The 23810-nt window shown below is 47.2% G+C and overlaps 1 long non-coding RNA gene across 2 annotated transcripts; it reads left to right on the top strand.

Annotated features, from left to right (window-relative positions):
• The first annotated feature begins 11016 nt into the window (after positions 1–11016).
• On the top strand, positions 11017–13397 carry LOC125551314. 2 transcript variants are annotated; one of them, XR_007302419.1, is made up of 2 exons: positions 11017–12120; positions 12753–13397. It is a non-coding gene; the product is annotated as an uncharacterized LOC125551314 (long non-coding RNA). The 2 variants fall into 2 exon arrangements; XR_007302418.1 differs by having other exon boundaries at positions 12744–13397.
• The last annotated feature ends 10413 nt before the right edge of the window (positions 13398–23810 follow it).

The raw sequence follows: 23810 nt of genomic DNA, 5'->3' as shown, positions 1-23810 counted from the left end.
TCCTCCTGTGCGGCTGTTTTGATATGATCTGAAAGTTTTCCAGTCGTCGGCATAAGCCCCCTCGTAGGAAGTACGGGGGTGTTCGGAAAAGCATTTAATCACTCTTTATCCAACGTCTTGGTCCATGAAGGAGGTGATAATGTGGTGAACCAGGCAATCGGACTATAAGGCGTTAACACTTTCACTTAGCCATAGGAGTTTTATGGTGGAGCTATGACATAGCCCCTGGTATGTATGCGGCGTATGGTGCCTTGCATATTTAACCTGAAAAATATTCCTCGTGTGACACGGAGAATTGCTAAAGATTCTAATAAGTCGTCAAGTGGTTGACTAGCTCACACCACATCCTGACAGTCAGTTTTCGGCTTTCTCTATTGAGGTGCTCGTCCGGTTTAGACTAGGGCACAATCGCAATAGTTCTCCCTTTGCTACCCTAGCCGATAGAGCCGAATGTAGGGTAGCAAGCACAGGAGCCGGGCAACCCAACTATTGACCCAAGACAATGATTCGGAGCTGATGCATATAAGGCCAAACTTGCGACGCCGAAGTATGCCATAGAGTTGTTCGGGCTTTTACTGGCAACTCATTTGTTCCCACACCGAGCCCCTGGCAAGTTAGGCCAAGGATTTTTGTGAAATAACCGTAGGATCCACATTTGTCGGCAAAACCATACTGATGACTAACTCGGATATTGTTTACTGGTAACTGAGTGATATGCTGATGATTACTTATGATATATGTATATAAAAGCCATCCCCCCGACTATTTGACATGCTCGGGTTTGGAGGCGGAGGAACAGACATAGTACAGGCTCAAAAAATAAAGAGTGCGGTCTACAAAAAGTTATTTTGGACCTCCTGTCGCACATCAGCGCCGCCAGTCCTCGGTGGGGGGAGTCCTTGATGGACATAGCCCCTTCGGTGAGTATACGGATCCGGACTCCGATAGAGCCGGTTTCCGCTTTTTATCCTGGTCGTCACCTGCTTTTTTGAAAGGATATTGAAAGAGGAAAAAAAAGTAAATAGTTATACATGGAAAAAAGATACTGGAGTGCTAGCAGGCTTGTCCGTATTGTGCTTCCGCCGATGCCAATGGTATCTTGAGTGCGTAATGATGTACGCGTGGTACAAACTTTGTAGGTGTACAGAGTGGGCGACAGAAGCGGGTTGCTATTGCCGCTCTAGGGGTAGTCGATCCTCGGGTGGAGACTGCTTCAGACCCCCGGTTTTTCGTTGGTGAACCTTTCCGTCATCCCTTTCGCTTGGCGGCTTCCTTCCCCTGTGTTCGGTGTTGAGCTTGTCGGCCTATTTAAAGACCCAGCAGTTTCTGTTGGTGTGATTGGCTGGTTTATCGGGGTGGCCATGAATCTGGCAGGGTCGGTCCAAAATCCTGTCCAGGTTAGATGGTTCATCTCGATTTGCCTTGGATGGCTTCTTCCGCTGACCGGGCTTGGGGTTGCTGAATCCGGTGTTAACCGCTGTGTTGCCTGATCCTTCATTGTCAGTGTGATTGTTGTTTTTGCTTCCCCGTGGCTTGCCGTTGGTGTCTTGGATTTCGAAGGTGCCCTGGTTGCTGGTGCTATTGCTTCTACGAGCGAGCCAGCTATCTTCTCCCGTGCAAAAGCAATTCATTAGAGTAGTGAGAGCTGTCATGGATTTAGGTCCTTCTTGGCCGAGGTAGCGTGCCAGCCATTCGTCCCGCACGCTGTGTCTGAAATCCGCGAGGGCTTCGACGTCCGTATAGTCGACGATTTGGTTCTTTTTTACTAAGAATCGGGTCGAGAGCTCCCTGGCTGTTTCTCCGGGCTGTTGGACGATGTGACTGAGGTCATCGGCGTCTGGTGGCCGGACATGTGGTCCTTGGAAGTTATCGAGGAAGGCCTCTTCCAAGTCCTTCCAGCTGCCTATGGAATTTTCAGGCAAGCTATTTAACCAGCACCGAGCTGGTCCTTTTAGTTTTAGTGGGAGGTATTTAACAGCGTGGAGGTCGTCTCCACGTGCCATATGGATGTGGAGGATGAAACCTTCTATCCATACTGCAGGATTGGTTGTCCCGTCGTATGATTCAATATTGACAGGTTTGAATCCTTCGGGGAATTCATGATCCATTACCTCATATGTGAAGCAAAGCGGGTTTGCGGCGCCTCTATGTTGGGCCACACTGCGGCGTAACTCCGAAGGAGACCCATTGTCGTTTTCGGCCTAGTCGGGGTGAGGTGTGACGCGTCCCAATAGGTAGCCATCGTCGCTTGTCGAAGCATGTTTTTGCGATCCGTAGATCGGTCTTGTGCTTCTTGCTCTATTGTCCTAGTCCCTCTACAAGTTGTCTGGGTAATCGTGGCCTGCGTTGTTCTTTTCTTTATGGCGAGGTGGGGCGGTCTGGTGTTCGGCTTGAGTTACCACTTTATCCGGACAGAGTTGTCGTCGACCTGCCGTGTTGTGTGACGACGGTATGGGCTCCAACGCCCCGTCATCCGACTGGTAGAGCGATCTGTGCTTTGGGTTGTTTTTGGCTGGGCCACTGAGGCCGTATTCTTCGGTGACCAGGACTTCGGTCCATCTGTCATTGTGTAGGTCTTGGTCAGCTTGAAGCTGCTACGGCTTCTTTTTCAGGCTCCTTGCCATAGCTATCAGCCAGCGCTTAAAGCGCTCCTGTTCGAGGGGCTCTTCAGGTACGATGAAGTCTTCGTTGCCAAGGCTTACCTCATCTTCAGAGAGCGGAAGGTAGTTGTCATCCTTGGATCCGTCGATGTGCAGGGCCTATTTGTCGGGGCTGGCTTGCCCGTTTTCCTGCTCGAATGTTGCTCCCACATGGTCTTCCTTACTTTCGGCGCCGTTTGGAGTACTATTTTCTTCAGTGGCATTGTTGCTACGGTGTGACTTGGGGCGCCGGAACTTAGACTGTGACTCAGGAGTTTTAACTGGGTCTCCCTTGTCTCTACCACGAGGCTTTTTGAGTGTATCGATCATGTACACGTCATGTGAAGGGGTGGCCATCTTGCGCCTGATGACTGGCGGATCTTGGCCTTGCTCCTTATCTGCATCGTTGTCTGGACCGTCAATGTCTGCAGAGCCAGGAGTGGGCATGTCGGTTAAGTCCTCGAAAGTGGCTATGAAGTGGGTGGCGGGTGGGACTCTGTCATCAGCCCCTAGTTCAAACTGGACATAGTTCGGCTGTGAGCCTCCCGTGAATGACAGGTTCCTTAAAGAGTTTAGCACATCGCCCAAAGTTGAGTATTGAAAGACGTCTGTGGCACTGAATTCGAAGATCGATAACCGATCTAGCTCAGTGTCCGCCAGCGTATATGGTCTGGAATTTATAGCCGGAAACGAATCCAGAGTTCCATTGACGCAGATATCATGGGGTGCCGAGTCTGTGTGCGGCTCCAACGCCGTGGACTCTGTGGCTTCGGATGGCACAATCTTCTCTGGTTCTAAGGCCGTTGCAGAAAATAGAGACCATCTCCTAGATGTGATCCGATGACAGATTTAAGTCATGTTCCTCGGAGCGAAGGGGAACGATCGCTGCGGTCTCAAATCCATTGGAGATCAAGTCTCCACGGATATCTACGACGTAGTTCAAGTTTCCAAATTTGACCTCGTGGCCAGGGGCATAGCTATCGATCTACTCCAGATGGGTGAGCGAGTTGGCCCACAGTACGAACCCACCGAACACGAAAATCTGTTCAGGGAGGAAGGTTTCTCCTTGGACAGTGTCGCTATAGACGACTGAAGGGGCCATCGAACCTTTCGTCGACGGCACAGTGGAACTTTCAATGAAAGCACCAATGTCGGAGCCAAAATCGGCGGATCTCGGGTAGGGGGTCCCGAACTATGCGTCTAGGATCGATGGTAACAGGAGACAGGGGGACACAATGTTTACCGAGGTTCGGGCCCTCTCTATGGAGGTAATACCCTATGTCCTACTTGGTTGATATTGATGAATACGGGTGTTACAAGAGTTGATCTACCACGAGATTGTGATGGCTAAACCCCAAAAGCCTAGCCTGTATGACTATGGTAATGAATGTGTCCTTTCCGGACTATCCCCTCCGGTTTATATAGACACTGAGGGGATCTAGGGTTTACATAGAGTCAATTACATAAGAAGGAATCTTCATAGTCAGTTGCCAAGCTTGCCTTCCACGCCAAGGAGAGTACAATCCGGACACAGGTACAACCTTCGGTCTTCATGTCTTCACAGCCCATTAATCCAGCCCAATAGGTAACAGGCCGGACGGCCAAGGACCCCTTAGTCTAGGACTCCCTCAGTGTCGGTGATTTGGGTGGAAGGTATTGCGCTCACGCCGGCGGCCGGGGCATGTGGGATCTGGAAGGAGGAGGAGTATGGGGGTTGGGTGTGGATTACCTGCCTAGATAGGCATGTCCGAGCAGCGTTAAGGAGCATCGCCGGTGAGGAGGCGGCACTGCAAGCAAGGAGTGAAGGTTTCAACTTGGAAAGGAAGGCAGAAACAGGGGAAATGCGACTTTTGGTAAGGGGGATGGGCGGGGAGGTATATATTTCCACGGAAGCCGAAAAGTTGGAATCTCTTCAGCGAAAAAACTGGCGCGCAAAGTGTCATCAGACACGGCCCCTTATTCAAAGCGGGCTATGGGCTGTAGCCGTCGCACCTTCTCGCGGAAGTCGTATGCGTACTATAATCCGATGGTGCTCCAAGATATTTTCTGCTGCATCTCACACGGCTGGTGACAATAAAATGTGTGGGATCTACTTGATTTTTCATCTTGATTTGAATTACAAATGGGGTCACAGCATGCTATGGTAAATTTTTTATCCCATTTGGGGCAAGTTTGGGGATATGCTTCTCACAACAAGCCTGATGGTTTTGGTAGGGAACGTGCCACCTTTGGGGACGAAATGATATCCATTTCCTCTTATTGCTTTTAGATATTTTCTCATGTCAACATAGAACAACAGGAGTGTTTTGTGAATTTTTGAGGATTTTCGGGGTTCGTTTGGATATTTTTATGCATCAATTGAGTTTTCAATGCATTTATGTGCATAATTCAAATTTGAACTATATGCACATGCTCTAATGCATATAAATTGGTTGAAAATTCAAATATGTGTCCTTGGTTGCATGCTTAGGTCCCATGCAAGAAATGGGAATTAATTTCAAACGACCTGCGACGGTCACTCGGCCGCAAACATTGAGATAACTGGTTTTTAAATACTAGTAAATCCAAAAATCGTCTGAAATTCATGAAACTTGCTATACTATCATGGAGTGGCATCAACATGACATGGTAAATTATTTGTCCCATTTAGGTCAGGTTTGGGGATATGCTTCTCACAAACCAGACCTTCTCACAACAAGCCTGATGGTTTGGGTAGGGAACGTCCCACCTTTGGGGACGAAATGATATCCATTGCCTCTGATTGCTATCAATTTTTTTCTCGTGTAAACATAGAACAACATGAGTGTTGTGTCAATTTTGGGATTTTCGGGGTTCGTTTGGACATTTTTATGCATTAATTGTGTTTTCAATGCATTTACGTACATAATTCAAATTTGAACTAAATGCACATGCTGTAATGCATATAAATTGGTTGAAGAATCAAATATGTGTCCTTGGTTGTATGCTTAGGTCCCATGCAAGAAATGGGAATGAATTTCAAGCACCAGGGCACCATTGATTTCCCGCAAAACGTTGAGATAGTTTGTTTTTAAATTCTAGTAAATCCAAAACTCGTCTAAAATTCATGAAACTTGGCATGCTATCATGGAATGGCACCCGACATGCTGTGGTATTTTTCATGTCCATTTTGAGGGAAGGCGCACTCGGATACAACCAACAAAGGCATTTTGAAAAAATGGTTGCCACTTTAATATCTCATACGTTTGCATAATTCAAATCGTGTGTGTTCTGTTAACCATTCACGTGACGCCACGTGTCTTCATTTTTAATGGCTATAGGAGGTTCCGTGCGGACAACTGCTTGTCCTTGACTGAACAGGAGGCGTGCGAGTGGAGTCCAATGCGCAGGCTGGCCGAGAGGCGTGCAAGCTGTCCTCCAATGCGCAGGCTCACCGAGAAGCATGTGAGTTGTTCTCTGCGCAGGCTCACTGGGAAGCAAGCCTTTTGACTTCCATTGCCGCCCGCCTTCCTCTTAATTAATGGCGCCCGTGCCGCTATTCAATACGCGTGGCCTTACTGTTCGCCTTCCATTCCCCTCCCTCCCGCAGACCTCCACCAACGCCATGGCGCAGAATGATCATCTGCCACTAGTCTTTAAGTTTGATGAAGTCGACTCTGAGCCGGAGGAGATAGAAAATAAGGAGGAATGGGGCCTCATGGACATGGCCCGGAATGAGCTGGCCGCAGAGGTTGCTGCCCCTGCTCCCGTCCCAGCTCCCATCACCGCGCCCGTGCCAGCGACCATCCCCAAAGCATTGACGGGCTGGTTGCCGAGCTGGAAGCCGCGGGCGTCAGCGAGCTCTCCGCGGACCCGCGCGAGCTCGTGTACATGCCAGCGCCCGTGCGCGCCCCTTCAACCAACATGGCAACGGCCCTCATGCGTTTGGCTGCACCCGCCGCGCCCGTGCCCCTGCCCGTGCGCGCCCCTCCACCCATCACGACACTGGTCCCCGTGCGTTTGGCTGCACCTGCCGCGCCCGTGCCTGTGTGCGTGCCCCCCTCAGCGGCATGGGACGCTGCGTCGACCGCTACCTCTTAGCGGCGCCATTTGCCATCCTCCCATGCCCCACCCGTCGATTGCGCGACGACATGATGTTTGATTTACAAGTGAAGAACATTTTGTGCTGCCTTGGCATCAACAACGACGTCCCGGAGGACGACAACAACAACGATGGCGCGGCACGCCGCCTCCGCCACTGCCAGAAATAGTTTTTTGGGGGTTTAATACTGTATCTCGAATTCTAGATCATGTGAATATAAATTCGCAGTGTGACTGAATGAAAGACATGGTTTGAACGAACTTGCATTTCTCTCTCTTAATGTACAAACTATTCAAACGATGTTCTTTCTAAAAAAAACTTCAATGGTTTTGAAATATAAAACACTCATCGCAAACGTTTTAGTTAGAACACCCGTATGTAAAACCAGCAGCTTCCCAAGGAAGCCAAGGGAAACTGTGCCGAGCGGGATTTGTGCAGCTCTTGATTGCAAACATTTTAGATAGAACACCCATGTGCAAAGTGAGAGATATGGTTTTCCCCCTTAAGTCAAGGGAAAATTCACAATGCAGGATTTGTGCATCCCTTCAATGCAAACGGTTATTTTGGATGACCCATGTGCAAAGACGTAGAAACAATTGGGTAAGATTTGCATCTGTCATATTGGGTATGTTGCCATTTGTCAAACTGGAAAAATTGACATTTGTTTATCTAGTAACATTGCTATTTGTCAACATTGTAACACTGTGATTTGTCAACATATGTAGCCAAAAATCACTAGCACTATCTAATTTTTGCAACTAAAATCACTAGCACTATTCATATGGACACCACTAGCAGGCGTGAGTTGATGGACGCATATGCAAATGTACCATTGATTACATACAACAAGTCATCAACCCACAGCGACAACGAGGATACATGTTGGATTATAGATCATTTCCAACAAAACATTCTAGTAAAGTAAAGTTTTTATCACACAACAAATAAGAAAGCGATGAAATGAACTTCAGCTCAACCACTCGTCGACGCTAGAAACGATTGCTTTGAACCACAAGTGATTCTCTGGGAAGGGCCAGCTACTGTCAGTCTCGAGACCAACATAGGACTGATCATCCAGGCTGAAGCGGCCTATTTCAATACCCGTATTGTGATAGCCACGGCAAGGAAGCATGGCAATGTCTGATGTATAGATACAATTGCTTCTCATAAATGGTAGAAACGTTGTGTCAACAACAACTGGATCGCCTTTCACCATCATTGAATAGTTTTGTCCAAGGAAGAGTGAGTTTTCTCCAAGACTATCAATACTGAACCAGGGAGAAGGTGTTGGCCCTAGCACATTAGTATCCATCCCGAATACCCTTCAACGGATATTGGAATAGGTCCGTAGAGTGCGACCATGCGAGATAACACCTACTTCCTTAGTAACATCAGCAGTGCCCTGTATACAAACACGAAGAGGTGATCCATTGGAATAAGTTGCCAGGCGCCACTTAGTATATGGGTCCTACTCATCCTCATGCTCATGATCATCACCATCGTCATCTCCCCCTTGGTTATAATTTTTTTGAAGTATAGGTGGTGGCATGTTCATAGGACCTTGGAAACACAAGAAGGTTAATTATTTAAGGGAAACTAGCTAGCTAACCCGCATGCATGTGAATGAAACAATTAATTACACTGGAAGACAAACGTACTGAAACCATAAGGATTCCATGCAAAAACACTGCCACGAGTCGTGGCAGCAAACGCAAGACCCTCGTATTGAATTGCACCACAGTACTCATCCGTGTACAAAAATTGATTTTTGATCAATATCCATCGAGTCGTGGAAGCAAGGACGACAACAAGCTTGTCAAAGATAGCAACAACTTCATAGTCCGTGTAACCCCAAGAGCGGTTGGGAACTTGAAAAATTGACATCTTCCATAGACGATAGTCACCATGATCGTATTTGAACGCACGTAGAATACCCATGTGCTCAACTTCAGGGCAGCCTGAGATTTTTGGAAGTGGAACCCGGTGACGAGTGTACACATTCACAAGTTCCCACTCGCAGTTGTACCCAATATAAAGAACCCAATATCCATTTGCACCTGCCCAAGAATATGCTCAAGCAATGGTATCTTAACATCACAGTATCATTATCAAGCGGCATCAACTTGCACAAGGCGAGGCTTCCATCATCGCCGCGCCAGTGATCAGGGTCACGGCGAAGAAAATAGGGGAGATCAAACCGCTCCTGGACCCTTGGGTTTCTTGTAATGATGTTATTAGTTGAGTCGAGATTGGTCTTCAACGAACCTGCCATGCTAGCCGAGGTGATGACGTCGCACCAATCAATGAGTTCCTCCACCACGTCATCTTTCAGATTGGGGCAAGAATAACGGGGTCGTTTCTAGCTTGTTCCCTCCATGGAAAAGATGATCGAACAATGGCAGAAGGAAGGGTGATGGCAAATGGAGGGAGGAAGAGAGTACGACAGCAGTTCCAAATCGAGAGGGAAAGGCGAAGAGGCGGTGGACTCTTACCATGGTACAAGAAGAGGCTAGTGGGGAGCGAACGGTTGCCACAGAGGTCACACACTGAAGACAAGGCCGAGTAAACCACATGCCGTATATTGCACAGACCTTGATCTGGCTGACCGTTTCTTTTGTGTTGCCTCATCGCAAACAATTAATTCAACTAAGTTGTATGCCCTACATCACACACGCAATTAAAATATGAACCGTGTTTGGTGCATCCGTCATTGCAAACGTTTCACACCTTTTTTGACAGTTTTTTACACCACCATTTGCGATTATTGCATCACACACAGTTTCTTCGAAGGGTCTCTGATCGTAGTGTCGCGTTAGCAGCATCCCGTAGTAGTGTGTGAAGGAGCTATACACGCTCGTGGATAAGTGTGCTCGGATGGAGGAAGGAAGGAAGTTGCCCGGAAGATTTCACCAATGTTGATTCATAGGATGAGAATGAATCAACTAGTTAGAGAAAGGGCAAGAAGCGCAGTAAGAAGCCAAGAGATAAGGCAGTGATGATTGTGGATGTTTCGGGCACACTTAGTACCGACAAGAAGGCCAATGATGAGGCCGTCGGCAAGGAAGGTGCCCCTTGCGTTGCCTGCCGGGAAGCCGCTGCCACCGAGAAAGCTGGGAAAGGCGATGGACCGTACTGCAAGATCCATCAAACCAAGGGCCATGACCTTCAGGAGTGTTGCTAGGTGGAGCAGCTTGTCAAGAAATAGAGGGCAGAATATGATAAGTGTGACAAGGAAAAAGTTCAGAATGCTGGTGGCGGTAAGGTCGAGGTGGTGAAGCAAATCTCCCCGGCAAATGCTTTTCGAATGATGGAAAACCCGCCAGGGGTCAAGAGAAGAAAATCTGTGATAATGTGAGTGACAGAGGGGATGAAGAGGAAACCAGTGAGCAGGAGTTTCAGAAGGCCACCAACGCCCCATGCATTGATGGGGGTGCATCTTTGCACGCCTCTCACCGCCAGCTAAAGCGATGGGCGCAAGAGATCAATGCCGTGGAGCTAGCGCCAGAGGCCCGCACTACAAAAAAAAGACACATCTATGACATTTTGAGTCAAACAATTTTTTTTCTTTCATGCTTATGACACTTCTATGATGATAATTGTGAAAAAACCCGGTATCATCATAGATAGGGTGGGCTCCTACTTCTATGACAAAAAATCAAGATAGAAAATGGGCTTTTCGTGCTACATGCCGGAGACGCAGCTGCATGACATTCTATGGGTCTTCCATGATGGAAAAATCGTGGTAGAAACGAGGGCGAGGAAAATATCGGGGAGTTCCCGGTTACGGTGGGTGGTCGGGGGCCGAGTGATGCGTGTTTCTCTTGTACACATACGGACGTGGGTGCTGTTTGGGCTCTAACTGAACACGAGCGAGGCGTTTGCCTGCTGAACCCGTGTGATGCCCCAAGACCGACGCTCCAGTTGCCTTCCTGTTATTTCGTCGTTGCCGCGTGTTTTATTTTTTTTGTTGCATTTCATCATCGCATCATCCGCATTGCATCCGCATGTTTTCATAAAACCCGTAGTCTTTCGCAGTTGCCGCATCTTCCTCGTACTCGTTGACCTTTGTCACGACCCTTGGTACTTGTCGGCCTCTCTCAGACCCCCTCTCGAGCGCGTCCGAAAACTGCTTCAAACCCGAACCGGGCAGTCGTCACAGTTGGATTCAGATCATCCCCAAACTTCCCTAAAACATCTTCGTTTCTTATTTAGACTTTCCTAGCCTATTTATTCTCGACCGTCGGATTTCAATCGGATGATCCAAACTCCCCTCTTTCTTATATATATAGTCCTACCCTCTCCCTAACAATCTGTCCCATCCATCCATTCCTCCCTGCCGCCATTACCTCCACCTGGTCTCCCTCTCCCTCAGGATCTTCCCAGATCTACCTCACAGCCAGCCGACCAGCCTCCTTCCTCCTAGGATCAGCCGCAGCCGCCACCCATCAAATCCATCCACCCATTTGCCAGATCCACCTCATTTTGCCCATCCACCCAACTAGCAGCCTCCACCTCTCCTCCTGATTCTCCTCCATCGATCCAACCAGTGAGGCCGCCGGTAGCAGCAGCTGCACCCTCGCGCTCCCATTCCTCCTCCTCCGGACCTCCCTCGACGCCGAGCACTAGCAGGAACTGCTCGTCGAGCCCCTTGTTTTCCTTTCTCTTTCATTCCCTTGTTTTTGCTCTTCTCTGAGTGTGTTTTCTCCCTCTCTCTCATGCACATGAGACCTTTAGGAGCCAGGGAAGCCATGGCCTGACCTCGACCCCACCGCTGCCGCCTCTCACCCGCGCAACCTCGTCGCAAAACGGAGCCCCGACGACCCTCCGATGAGCCACCACCCGGATCCACCCAGTGCCATCTTCTTTTCCTTCCGGAGCTCCTCCCGTACGTCTCATCCCTCTCCTTTGTTCTCTGTAACAGCTCCATGGCCGCCGGATTCTCAAGCGGCCACCAGGAACCGCTCCTTCGCCATGCGTTCCTCGCCACCAACCGAAGCTCCGACGGGCTCTCGCTGGACCTCGATCAGGACCTCGCCGTCGATGCCCCATTCTTCTCTTCTCTCCTCCCGCTTGCCTTTCAGTGAGCTTCTCTGACCCTGCTGCGACGCCCTCTACAGGTCGACATCTCCGCCTTGGATCTGCCCCAAGCTCCGCCATTCCCGCAGCAGACCCGGGACCCATGGACCCGCAGCTCCACCGGCTACTTCGACGGAGTCCCCATTGCCGGCCCCTGCTTCCACTGCATTGGGAAGCTGCAGCTCGGGCAGAGAACAACGCCTCTGTCTCGAGTCATTTGGTCGCTTGCCTGCGCCTGAACCACGCCCCCCTTCGCCCGTTCATGGGCCTAGCAGCCCCGCTTCAGCCTAGCTCCTCTTCCGCCCGAGCTGCCCGGCCTCTCCACCGACCTAGGCTTGGCCCATGGTGAGGCCACCCCCAGCACCTTTTTTCCCTTATGGTGGGCTAGTAGATTCGGCCCACTTTTGTTTTTTTCCTATCAGCGAATTTCCTAATTAACCAATGCACTACATAATTACAATTTGGACCTTAAACTTCATGCATTTAATAACTCATGAACTATGCATCATATGTAAAAACTACAAATATGAAAAATGCTTAGAATTTCATCTAGTTTCATAATATGTTGCTTTCACCCATGTTTAAAATGTTGTTTGCATTTAATTTGCATAATTGCATGCTAAAATGATTTAATTCATAACTAATTCACCGTAGCTCGGATTTAAATAAACTTTATATGTAAATGGGGTAGAAAAAAGCATAGACTAACATTGTGTACTTACTTTGCATGTTTAACAACTCTAAAATTATTTTTAGGGCAGAACAGTAGCTAATTCGAAATATGCATATGAGGATTTTCTAGAATTGTTGTTGTTGTTTCCGGCCTCATTTAAACTTGCTTAAATGTGTAGTTTTCATATGCTTCACCTCTTGCCGTGTTTAACAACACTTATATTGTTGGGTACATAACCGAGAGAGAACTAAATAATCGAATGTGGTGTTTCGTCAATATGCAACTTGATGCGGAGCATCCCAAGGCCATCCCCATGGACCCAACTACATCTCCTTCAACACCTCTTGGACCCATGACACAAGCATGTGCAAGAGCTCTTGAAACCGAGGTGACATCTCTCCTCTCACATTTCCACTTTGATGCACACGAGACATGGCTATTACCTCATACGGATACTTTGTGCATGCTCAGGTACCATGGAGAAGCTAAGGAGCAAGGAGAAGAAGAAGAGGAAGATGGACATGAAGACGAAGACGAAGAAGAAGAATCACTCCAAGTTCCCAGGCTCCGGACGACCGACGGACACCGGACGTCCGACGACCTCGAGGCCCCGGACATCCGGCCCCCTCCGGACGACCGACGCTCCCACACCTGAGACGAAACCTACGGATTTCCAGAGCCCCTCGGACGAATGACGACGCCTGGACGTTCGACCCCGACCGGACGTCCGACCGAAAACCACCCGAGCCGAAACTACGGACGTCCGACAGGCACCAGACGTCCGGACCCTCGCGAGCCTCCGGACGACCAGTTACCCCCGGACATCCGACGCATGTGTGCTGATTCGTGTTGGGCGGCAGCCCATGTACCCCATCACCCCGTCTTTTGCATTAAGACTATATATACTCCACCTATTCCTTCTTTCTAGGGTTAGCAAAGGATTAGCTCATATTTCATGTGAGAGCTTTGCTCATCCACTTGGTTACCTTCTCCTCGGAGATTCGAGCCTCCTACGGAGAAGATCCCCCAAGCGGATCCAAGACCCCTCTTTAGGGAAGAACATCAGGACCTCCTCACGGAGAAGACCGTTACCCTTGTATCATCCTTAGTTGATCGTGTACCGTGTGAACCCTATGTATTCGAGGATCTAGCACATGTGTGACTTTCTTGTGTTGGTTTAGTGTTTCTCTTCTGTTTCCCTTGTGTTTTCCCTCTCTTTCGACTTCGTGTTCTTCGTGTTCATTGCGGGATCCGCTCCTATCACGAAAGATCGGGCTATAGGGTTCCTACCCTACATCATCTTGGTATCTAGAGCCACGTTGATCACGATTTCGGGGCCTCCCCGCTGTGTTGCTAGCCTTGTTTTGTTGTTTTTTGTCCTAATTCGAAAATTTCCCCACAAAAACGGACCCAAACTTTTTTTTGGTATTTGTTAGTGTGTTGAGATTTTGTTGGTTTGGATCCATGGATTTGCTTTGTTTTGACTGGATCTAGCTTTTCCCGCCTTTCCCCACCCTTTCCATCCACAAAATCATCCGGATTTGACCATTTTCGCCATCTCCACCTCGAACCCTACCAGTTCATCCCGTGCCTTATTTTCGCTCAGGCACCGGACGTCCGACCCAGTCTGGACGTTCGATGACCTGACGACCGGCCCAGCCCGGACATCCGACCGACCCTGACGAAACTGAATTTTTTTAATGTAGTCACCACCAATAGACCATCACCACTTCCGCACACCACCACCATTTGGACCATTTCGCACTTCGACATGTGTTGCCACTTCGAGCTTTCAGAATTTGAGTTGCGGTTTCGTATCCTTTCGTGTTTCGCTACCTAGGTACGGTTCGACATCATCATTGCCGCCGCTCATCTTCGCCATGGACGCGTCATCAACAACGACCACCTCGACTACACCTTGGTATTCGTGCCACCATTTTGACACCATACCGTAAGCAAGAACGGTAACCTCGTCTTGGTATTGGACATATCACTCTTACCATTACATTGATAGCCATCATAGCCTTACTCCTTTGCGTTGCTTACCCATCGAGACGAGCCGTTGAGTATTGCCGGCAACGAGACGTGTGCACATTAGTGATCATACTTCCCATAGCATACATACATCATTGTTGCATATATTGGTATCATCTATTGTGTCACAAAGTTGTCATCGCATACACAATTGCTATCTTGGTTCGTCAAGCATCGCATAAGAAAAGAGCTCCAACATCAAAGAGCCAAAAAAGCTTTTAAGCAAAGAGGAAAGATAAGCAAAGAGCTTTTAAGTAAGAACCATAGCATCATACAACATTAATATTGTCATACTCGATCATCTTGGATCATATCATAGAAACACCTTGCATAAAGCATACCTGGGATAGAAGTCGTTGCATTTTTGCTAAGTAGGTTGTGCACAAGTTCCTGTATCCACCTATTGTGCAATCGTGCTAGCGTCTCTCTAGTGTTGTGCAACAAGAGCATTTTCGTGGATTCCACATTTTGGCTCATCCTTGGTTGCCCAACCCTACTTATCTTTTTGCATGTGTGTTTCTGCATACCTTATATGCTTGGTCTACTTGTTACATTGCATCTTGCGAATCTTTTCCAACATTATTTAAGCTCACTTACAATTGCATGAAATTTTGTGCCACCATCCTAACCAAGCTCCACCATAAGCTTTTACTTGTGTAGGTGTGATAAACCGACAAGAGCTAGTACAAATTGTGCTATTTCCTTGTCCTACATTGGAGTGATCATCGATCCACTTTCAACGTCGGTCGAGGTACATTTGGTATGTGTTCTTCTCTTTCTACCACTCACATTTGTCTTGGAATGATGGATAGGCCAAGTACTTCTACCAACCCACTCTTCATGGAGCAAGACGAAGACTTGAACTCCTACGTCACCAAGAGCCACCTCTTTGGTGCACAACGTGCTTTGCATCAAGAGCAACAAGAAATGAGTGAACGCATCGACAAACTCACCGCCGACTTGCGACTCTCCGAGCAACATATAAGGGACTACTTCGACCACAAGCTCGACAATCACAAGCAAGAGAATGACGCAAGGATGGACGAAATTCGCGCTTTGTTGCTCAACAGCTCTTCTTCCACTTCGTCTTCATCAAGAAGGACTCGCTCAAGTCGACACTCCGACTTCACCCTCTCCGGCTCAGGTACATTGACATTGAACACTCTACGCCATGCTGCGCGCAACGATCGTCAAGCAAGCCTCAATCCTCTATGCGACACCGACTCTCAAGAGCATCAACGACATCAAACACAGGAGGCTTTTGCTCTCGCTCGAGAACGGCAACGACAACGCCAACATGAAGAGTAAGAGCGAGCATGTCTACACCAACTCCGTGAAGCTCAAGCACTTGCGGCGCAACAAGCCCTACGAGATTCAAGTCGAGCCGTAGCCGACCGAGGCTGACAAGCTCGTGAACAAGAAGAAGCACTTCGCAAAGAAATTCAAGAATGCAGATTTCAAGCTCGCGTGCACCGTCAAGTTCCTCAAGTTCCTCCTCGAGCTCGACAAGCTCCTCCACAAGCTCGCCAAGAACATCAAGTTCATCAAGAGCATGATGACAATGGAAATCCTCCACGACAAGAGCAACATGAGGTTGACAACACTCCTCACCAAGAGCGACACGAGCTTGACAATCATCTACAACATGGGCATCATCATCCCCAACCCCAACACAATGAAGAACAACGCTACAGAAAGCTCAAGTTCACCATGCCCAAGTTCAATGGAAGCAATGATCCCAAAGAATATCTTTCATGGGCATTGAAGGTCGACAAAATCTTCCATTTGCACAACTATGAACAAGAGAAGAAGATCGCGATGGCATCCCTTGAGTTCCAAGACTATGTCCTCATTTGGTGGGAACAAGTCATAGAGCGCCGAGAGGCAAGAGGTGAACCACCCATCACTACTTGGGCGCAAATGAAGGATGTCATGAGAGCACGCTTCATGCCTACCTACTACTACCGTGACCTCTTCAAGAAACTACAACTACTCAAGCAAGGAACCAAGAGCGTTGAAGAGTACTACAAAGAGATGGAGATTGCCATGATAAGAGCCAATGTCACGGAAGATGATGAGCAAACAATGGCACGTTTCTTGAATGGACTCAACCACCCTATCAAGAAGATTGCCGACTTCCAACCATACTCGAACCTCATCGAGCTAGTGCAACAAGCCACCAAAGCGGAATGCTAAGTGCAAGATGATTTCAAGTATGCCAAGTTCTCTTCCAAGACATACAATTTCTCCAACAACCAAGCTTCAACGACTCCAACACCGACTACCAAGCCTTCTACTAGCAACATCGACAAGTCGAGTTCCAAGAAAGCTTCATCTACTCCAAGTCATCCTCCCACTATGAGCAACTTCAAGTCGAGAGATTCATCATCATCCACTCCAACCAATGAGACCGTCAAGACAAGTTCCTTCAAATACTTCACATGTGGAGGCTGAGGCCACAACTCCTATGAGTGCACCAACAAGCGGACAATGATCCTCAACGACGACGGCACATATGACTCAATGAGTGAAGGAGAAATGGACGCTTTTGAGCAAGTCACCATGCACCGGCAAGTGAATGATGAAGAGGAACAAGTCCTCTGCGATGAAGATTCAAGTCCCGCTCTTGTTGTCTCCAAGGTCTTGACTCTCCAACATCAACAAGAAGAAGACCAAAAATGCCACATATTCCACACAAAGGCTGGCATCAATGGATGATCCGTCAAGGTCGTCATCGATGGAGGGAGTTGTCATAATCTTGCAAGTGAAGAACTTTGCGCCAAGCTCCAATTGCCCAAGACGAAGCACCCTCATCCATACAAAGTGCAATGGCTTAGCGACTCTGGCACTATCCAAGTAGAGCATCGAGTACAAGTCTCCTTCAAAATTGGCGCCTACGAAGACACCTTGGAGTGCGACGTCATTCCGACCGTTTTTCTTCTTCTCATTGGATGCCCATGGCAATTTGATAGAGTAGTCATGCACAACGGCCGAACGAACCACTACATATTCAAGATGAAGGGCAAGGAGTACGTCCTTCGTCCAATGTCGCCAAGCCAAGTGATTGCCGACAAGCAACCACCCATCGTGGAGATCATAGTGAGAGCGACCCACCAAAAAGAGAGTGAGCGCCACAAGCCCAAATCGAACACCTCCACGATGAGCGAAAAGAAGAACTTAGTCTTATTTGCCACCAAAAGTGAGATACGAGGAGTGTGTGAGAACCCATCTAGTGTCCTACACTACGTTCTTGCGTGCAAGGACAATGCACCACAAACTAACACTTCTCACACTCTTCCTCTAGTGTTGTCTTCTCTTTTGCAGGAATTTCTCGATGTTTTCCCCGACAAGCTACCTCCGGGACTACCTCCACTACGAGGCATTGAGCACCACATCGACCTCATCTTCGGAGCACCTCTTTTGAACAAAGCTCCCTACTGCGTCAACCCCGAAGAAACCAAAGAAATACAAAGGCAAGTAAAACATCTCATAGACCATGGACATGTGCGTGAAAGTTTGAGCCCTTGTGCCGTCTCGGTCATTCTTGTGCCAAAATGTGATGGTAGATTTCGCATGTGCTCCGATTGTAGACCTATCAATGCTATCACCATTCGCTATAGGTATCCCATTCCACGCCTAGATGATATGCTTGATGAGCTTAGTGGTGCCACTATCTTTTCTAAAATTGATCTCAAGAGTGGTTACTATCAAATCCGCATACAAGAGGGTGATGAATGGAAAACTGCTTTCAAAACCAAATTTGGATTGTATGAGTGGCTAGTCATGCCTATGGGTCTCTCGGAAGCACCGGGTACTCTTATGCGTCTTATGAATCATGTCTTTCGCCCTTACATTGGTATATTTGTTGTGGTCTACTTTGATGATATCCTTGTTTTTAGCAAATCTCTTAGAGATCATGTCACCCATGTTCGAACCATTTTGCAAACTCTTCGAAAAGACCAACTCTATCCCAATACAGAGAAATGCCTTTTTGGCATTGACAAGCTCGTTTTCTTTGGTTTTGTTGTTTCCTCAAAGGGTGTTCATGTTGATGAGTCCAAGATCCATGCTATTAAGACCTGGCCACAACCAACCAATTTGCAACAAGCGCGTAGTTTTCTTGGCCTTGTGGGTTTCTATCATCGCTTTGTGAAGGATTTTAGCACCATTTTTTCTCCTTTGCATGCTTTGAGCAAGAAGAACGCGCCTTTTGTTTGGGGACCATCCCAAGATACCGCTTTCAATGAGCTTAAGAATTTGCTTACTCATGCTCCGGTGCTTGCTTTACCAAACTTTGACAAACCCTTTGAGATTCATTGAGATGCTAGTGGTAATGGCATAGGAGGCGTGTTAACGCAAGAGAAGCGCCCCATAGCTTACTTTAGTGAGAAACTCTCCGGCGGGCAACTCAATTACCCCATCTATGACAAAGAGCTATATGCTTTAGTCCACGTTTTGCATGAATGGGAACACTATCTTCGCCCACATGAGTTTATCATTCGTACCGATCATGAGACTCTCAAGTATCTTAAGGGCCAAACCAAGTTGAACGAGCGTCATGCTAAATGGAGTGAATTTATTGCGTCTTTTCCTTATGACATCAAGTACATCAAAGGAAAGGAAAACATTGTAGCGGATGCCCTTCCCCGCATATGCATGCTTGTCACTCAACTTGAATTGGATGTCATTGGTTTTGAGCATATCAAAGAATTGTATGAGCATGATCCTACTTTTGCTACTACTTATGCCAAGTGTTTGACGCATACCTCTTGGGAACTCTATTACATAAAAGATGGATATCTTATGAGAGCTAACAAATTTGCATCCCAAGTATTCTCTTCATTTGTTGCTTTTGCAGGAATCTCATAGAGGCGGATTAATGGGACATTTTGGACAAGACAAGACGTTCACCACGCTCTCGATGAACTACTTTTGGCCCAAGATATTTCGCGACGTCAACCGCTTCACCAACCGATGCTCTACATGTCGCAAAGCTAAGTCCAAAGCTCAATCTCATGGCCTCTATATGCCTCTACCAATTCCATACCAACCATGGGAAGATATTAGCATGGACTTTGTGCTTGGTTTGCCTAGGACTAGAAATGGGAAGGATTTGGTATTTGTCGTTGTGGACCGTTTCTCTAAAATGGCACATTTCATTGCTTGCAACAAGATATACGATGCTTCACATGTTGCTAATCTCTTTTGTAGGGACATACTGGGTCTACATGGAGTGCCAAAGACTATCATCTCGAACCGCGACGTCAAGTTCCTAAGCTTCTTTTGGAAGACCCTATGCGCCAAGCTCGGAATCAAGCTACTCTTCTCCACGGCTTACCATCCTCAAACCGACGGCCAAATGGAGGAGACCAACCGCACACTCTCCACCCTACTTCGAGTACTCATCAAGAAGAACATCGAGGAGTGGGAGGAGTGCCTACTAATCGCCTAGTTCGCCTACAACCGAGAAAGACACTCAACAACCGGCAAGTCCCCCTTCGAGGTCGTCTACGGATTCAACCCATTGTCACCATTGGACATTCTTCTGCTACCACTCCAAGAGCGCATCAATTTGGACGCAAGTGCACATGTGACACATCTCAAGAAGGTGCATGAAGTTACAAGAAACACCATCGAGCGCCAATTTCAACGCCTTGCAACCAAGCTCAACGTCAACAAGCAACCTATGGTCTTCAACATTGGAGATCTCGTGTGCCTACACCTTCGCAAGGACCGCTTTCCCCAAGGACGCAAGTCCAAACTTCGACAACGCGCGGATGGACCCTTCAAGGTGCTTGCATGCTACAACAACAACGCATACAAGATCGACATTCCTCGTGACAAGTTCTCCATGAGCGAAACATTCAACGTCCAAGATCTTTATCCCTACCATGGTGATGAAGAATTTGATCCGAGGACGGATCTTCCCCAAGGGAGGGGTGATGATGTGGAGCATCCCAAGGACATCCCCATGGACCCAACTACATCTCCTTCAACACCTCTTGGATCCATGACATGAGCACGTGCAAGAGCTCTTGAAAACGAGGTGACATCTCTCCTCTCACATTTCCACTTTGATGAACATGAGACATGGCTACTACCTCATACGGATACTTTGTGCATACTCAGGTGCCATGGAGAAGCTAAGGAGCAAGGAGAAGAAGAAGAGGAAGATGGACGTCAATAAGAAGACGAACAAGAAGAACCGCTCCAAGTTCCCAGGCTCCAGACGATCGACGGACAACGGACGTCCGACGACCTCCAGGCCCCGGACGTCCGGCCCCTCCGGACGACCGTGGCTCCCACACCCGAGATGAAGCCTACGGATTTCTGGATCCCCTCGGACGATCGAAGACGCCCGGACGTCCGACCCCGACCGGACATCCGACCGAAGACCACCCGAGCTGAAACTACGGAAGTCCGACAGGCACCGGACGTCTGGACCCTCACGAGCCTCCGGATGACCGGTGACCCCCGGACGTCCGACGCCTGTGTGCTGATTCATGTTGGGCACAGCCCATGTACCCCTTCACCCCCTCTTTTGCACTAAGACTATATATACTCCACCTATTCCTTCTTTCTATGGTTAGGAAAGGATTAGCTCATATTTCGTGTGAGAGCTTTGCTCATCCACTTGGTTACCTTCTCCTCGGAGATTCGAGCCTCCTACGGAGAATATCCCCCAAGCGGATTCAAGACCCCTCTTTAGGGAAGAACATCAAGACCGCCTCACGGAGAAGACCGTTACCCTTGTATCGTCCGTAGTTGATCGTGTACCGTGTGAACCCTATGTATTCGAGGATCTAGCACATGTGTGACTTTCTTCTGTTGGTTTAGTGTTTCTCTTATGTTTCCCTTGTGTTTTCCCTCTATTTCCACTTCGTTTTATTCGTGTTCATCGTGGGATCCGCTCCTATCGTGAAAGATCGGGATATAGGGTTCATACCCTACATCACAACTTGTTGCATATTTAGCTCCACTTAACTTGTAGTTTTGTTTGTGCACTTTTCCATGCCATGTTTCATTAAATCGGACATGCATCATACTTGGTTGTGCATCATGCCATGTTTATGTGATGGTTGTTTACTATGTTGTTTTCTCCTGTCCAGTGTTGCTTCTTCTTGTTAGTTCTGGTAACGTAGCGTTTGTGAGGATCCGTTCGACTACGTCCGTTTGTCTTCTTCATGGACTCATTCTTCTTCCTTGCGGGATCTCAGGCAAGATGACCATACCCTCGAAAGCACTTCTATCTTTGCTTGCTAGTTATTCTCTCTATCGCTATGTCGCGCTACCTACCACTTGTTATATCATGCCTCCCATATTGCCATGTCAAGCCTTTAACCCACCTTCCTAGCGAACCGTTGTTTGGCCATGTTATCGCTTTTTCTCAGCCCCTCTAGATTTTTGTTTTTGCCTCTCACCCAACTTTGTTTTTGTTATTGCTTTTGCCACATAATGGCAATTATGATGTATTGTCAAAAACTAAGACTCACAAAAGTGAAATGTAAAATTCTAGAGTGGCATAAGAAAAGTGGTCAAAAACTAGAGTGGCAAAAACAAAGTTTTCCCATTTATTTGATCAAGGATAAGCATAATGTAATTCTTATTCTTGTTTCATTAAGTAAATTCAATATCCTTATTCTGGAGGTTCATCATAATTCTCTGTTTCAATTGTTCATTTTTTTTCCGGAGTTCGAGGTTTTTTCTCGGTTCGAGATGCTTCATCTTTTATTTTCTGGAGTTTCAAGTTTTCTGCTTTATCTCGTCACGAAGCTCCATCTAAATCATCACAAGGCTTCACCTTGTGTTTTCAACTTCTCTTTCTTTTTATCATCCTTTTTTTACCGGAGTTCTTCATGAAGGCCCAACATGGTTGTTCATGAAGGATTCTTTTCATTCTTCAATTGTTCTTCAAGATTTCTCTCGAAGTTAAGATCCAGCAAGCTATACTCTCAAATAAACATGGTGTTCAACACATGTCTTGTTTTCAGGAGTTCAAGCATTATTCATCTTGCATTCCGAATTGCAATTCTTTCATATCTCATCTTTTGAGGTGGTGTTATGTCATTGTTGATGATTTCCCTTCGTGTTTCATGATTCACAAGTTTTCAAGAGTGACATATCTAAATCCATCATTTTCTCTTTGCTCAAGACATCTTTTTAATCCATCAATCTCTTCATTGGAGTTATATTGGGTTATATTTCACCTAAAGCTTTCCCTAGGGATTGTTGCTATTTATGGTGCTCATAAATGACCTAAGTTCTTCATTTATACTCTTGGTGAAATAAGTTTCTTGTCTCCTTGTTCATATCAATCCAATCTATTGTTTTCGTTGGTGGCAGAATTTCACCTCAAGATTTCGAGATGTTTTCCATAAGCCCACAACAAGCTTACTCTTTTTATTGTTGGTTTTCCAACGACTCCGTTCAACCCTTCTCCTAAAGATGCTTTTTCAAGCTCATTTGAGGTAGAAGATGTTGTTTTCTCCTCCGTTCTATTGATTCCATTCTTACATTTGTTTCGGAGGCATTGTGATGTTGCTCTCTTTGATGCATCATCTTGTTTTGTCAAGATCATGTTCAATTCCTTCCATTTCCAGTCGGAGTGCTGTCCAAATCATATCATTCTTATTCCTTCTCTATCTTGTTTTAACCGGAGCATTCGCAATCTCGTTCATCTCCATTGTATTCTTCTTTCAATTTGTTCAACCTCTCAAGGTTTGTGGTTTCACTTGTTTTTCAAAGAAGCAACTTGTTTTACCTCTTCCTCTTCCATTTCTTGCCCTTTGCCATCCTTAGATCTCGGGTTGAGATCTCTTGTAAGTGGAGGAGAGTTGTGACGACCCAAGACCGACGCTCCAGTTGCCTTCCAGTTATTTCACCGTTGCCGTGTGTTTTATTTTTTGTTTGTTGCATTTCATCATCGCATCATCCACATTGCATCTGCATGTTTTCATAAAACACGTAGTCTTTCGCAATTGCCGCTTCTTCCTCGTCTTCGTTGACCTTTGTCAGGACCCTTGGTCTTTGTCGACCTCTCTCAGACCCCCTCTCGAGCGCGTCTGAAAACTGCTATGAACCCGAATTGGGCAGTCGTCACCGTTGGATTCAGATCATCCCCAAACATCCATAAAACATCTTCGTTTCTTATTTAGACTTTCCTAGCCTATTTATTCTCGACCGTCAGATTTCAATCAGATGATCCAAACTCCCCTCTTTCTTATATATATAGTCCTACCCTAGCCCTAACAATCTGTCCCATCCATCCTTTCCTCCCCGCCGCCATTACCTCCACCCAGTCTCCCTCTCCCGTGGGATCTTCCCAGAT

This window comes from Triticum urartu, chromosome 4 (assembly GCF_003073215.2).
Source record: "Triticum urartu cultivar G1812 chromosome 4, Tu2.1, whole genome shotgun sequence".
In the NCBI taxonomy this organism is placed as follows: Eukaryota; Viridiplantae; Streptophyta; class Magnoliopsida; order Poales; family Poaceae; genus Triticum; species Triticum urartu.
The sequence above is the reverse complement of the archived record's forward strand: the minus strand, read 5'-3'. Positions and strand labels throughout refer to the sequence as shown.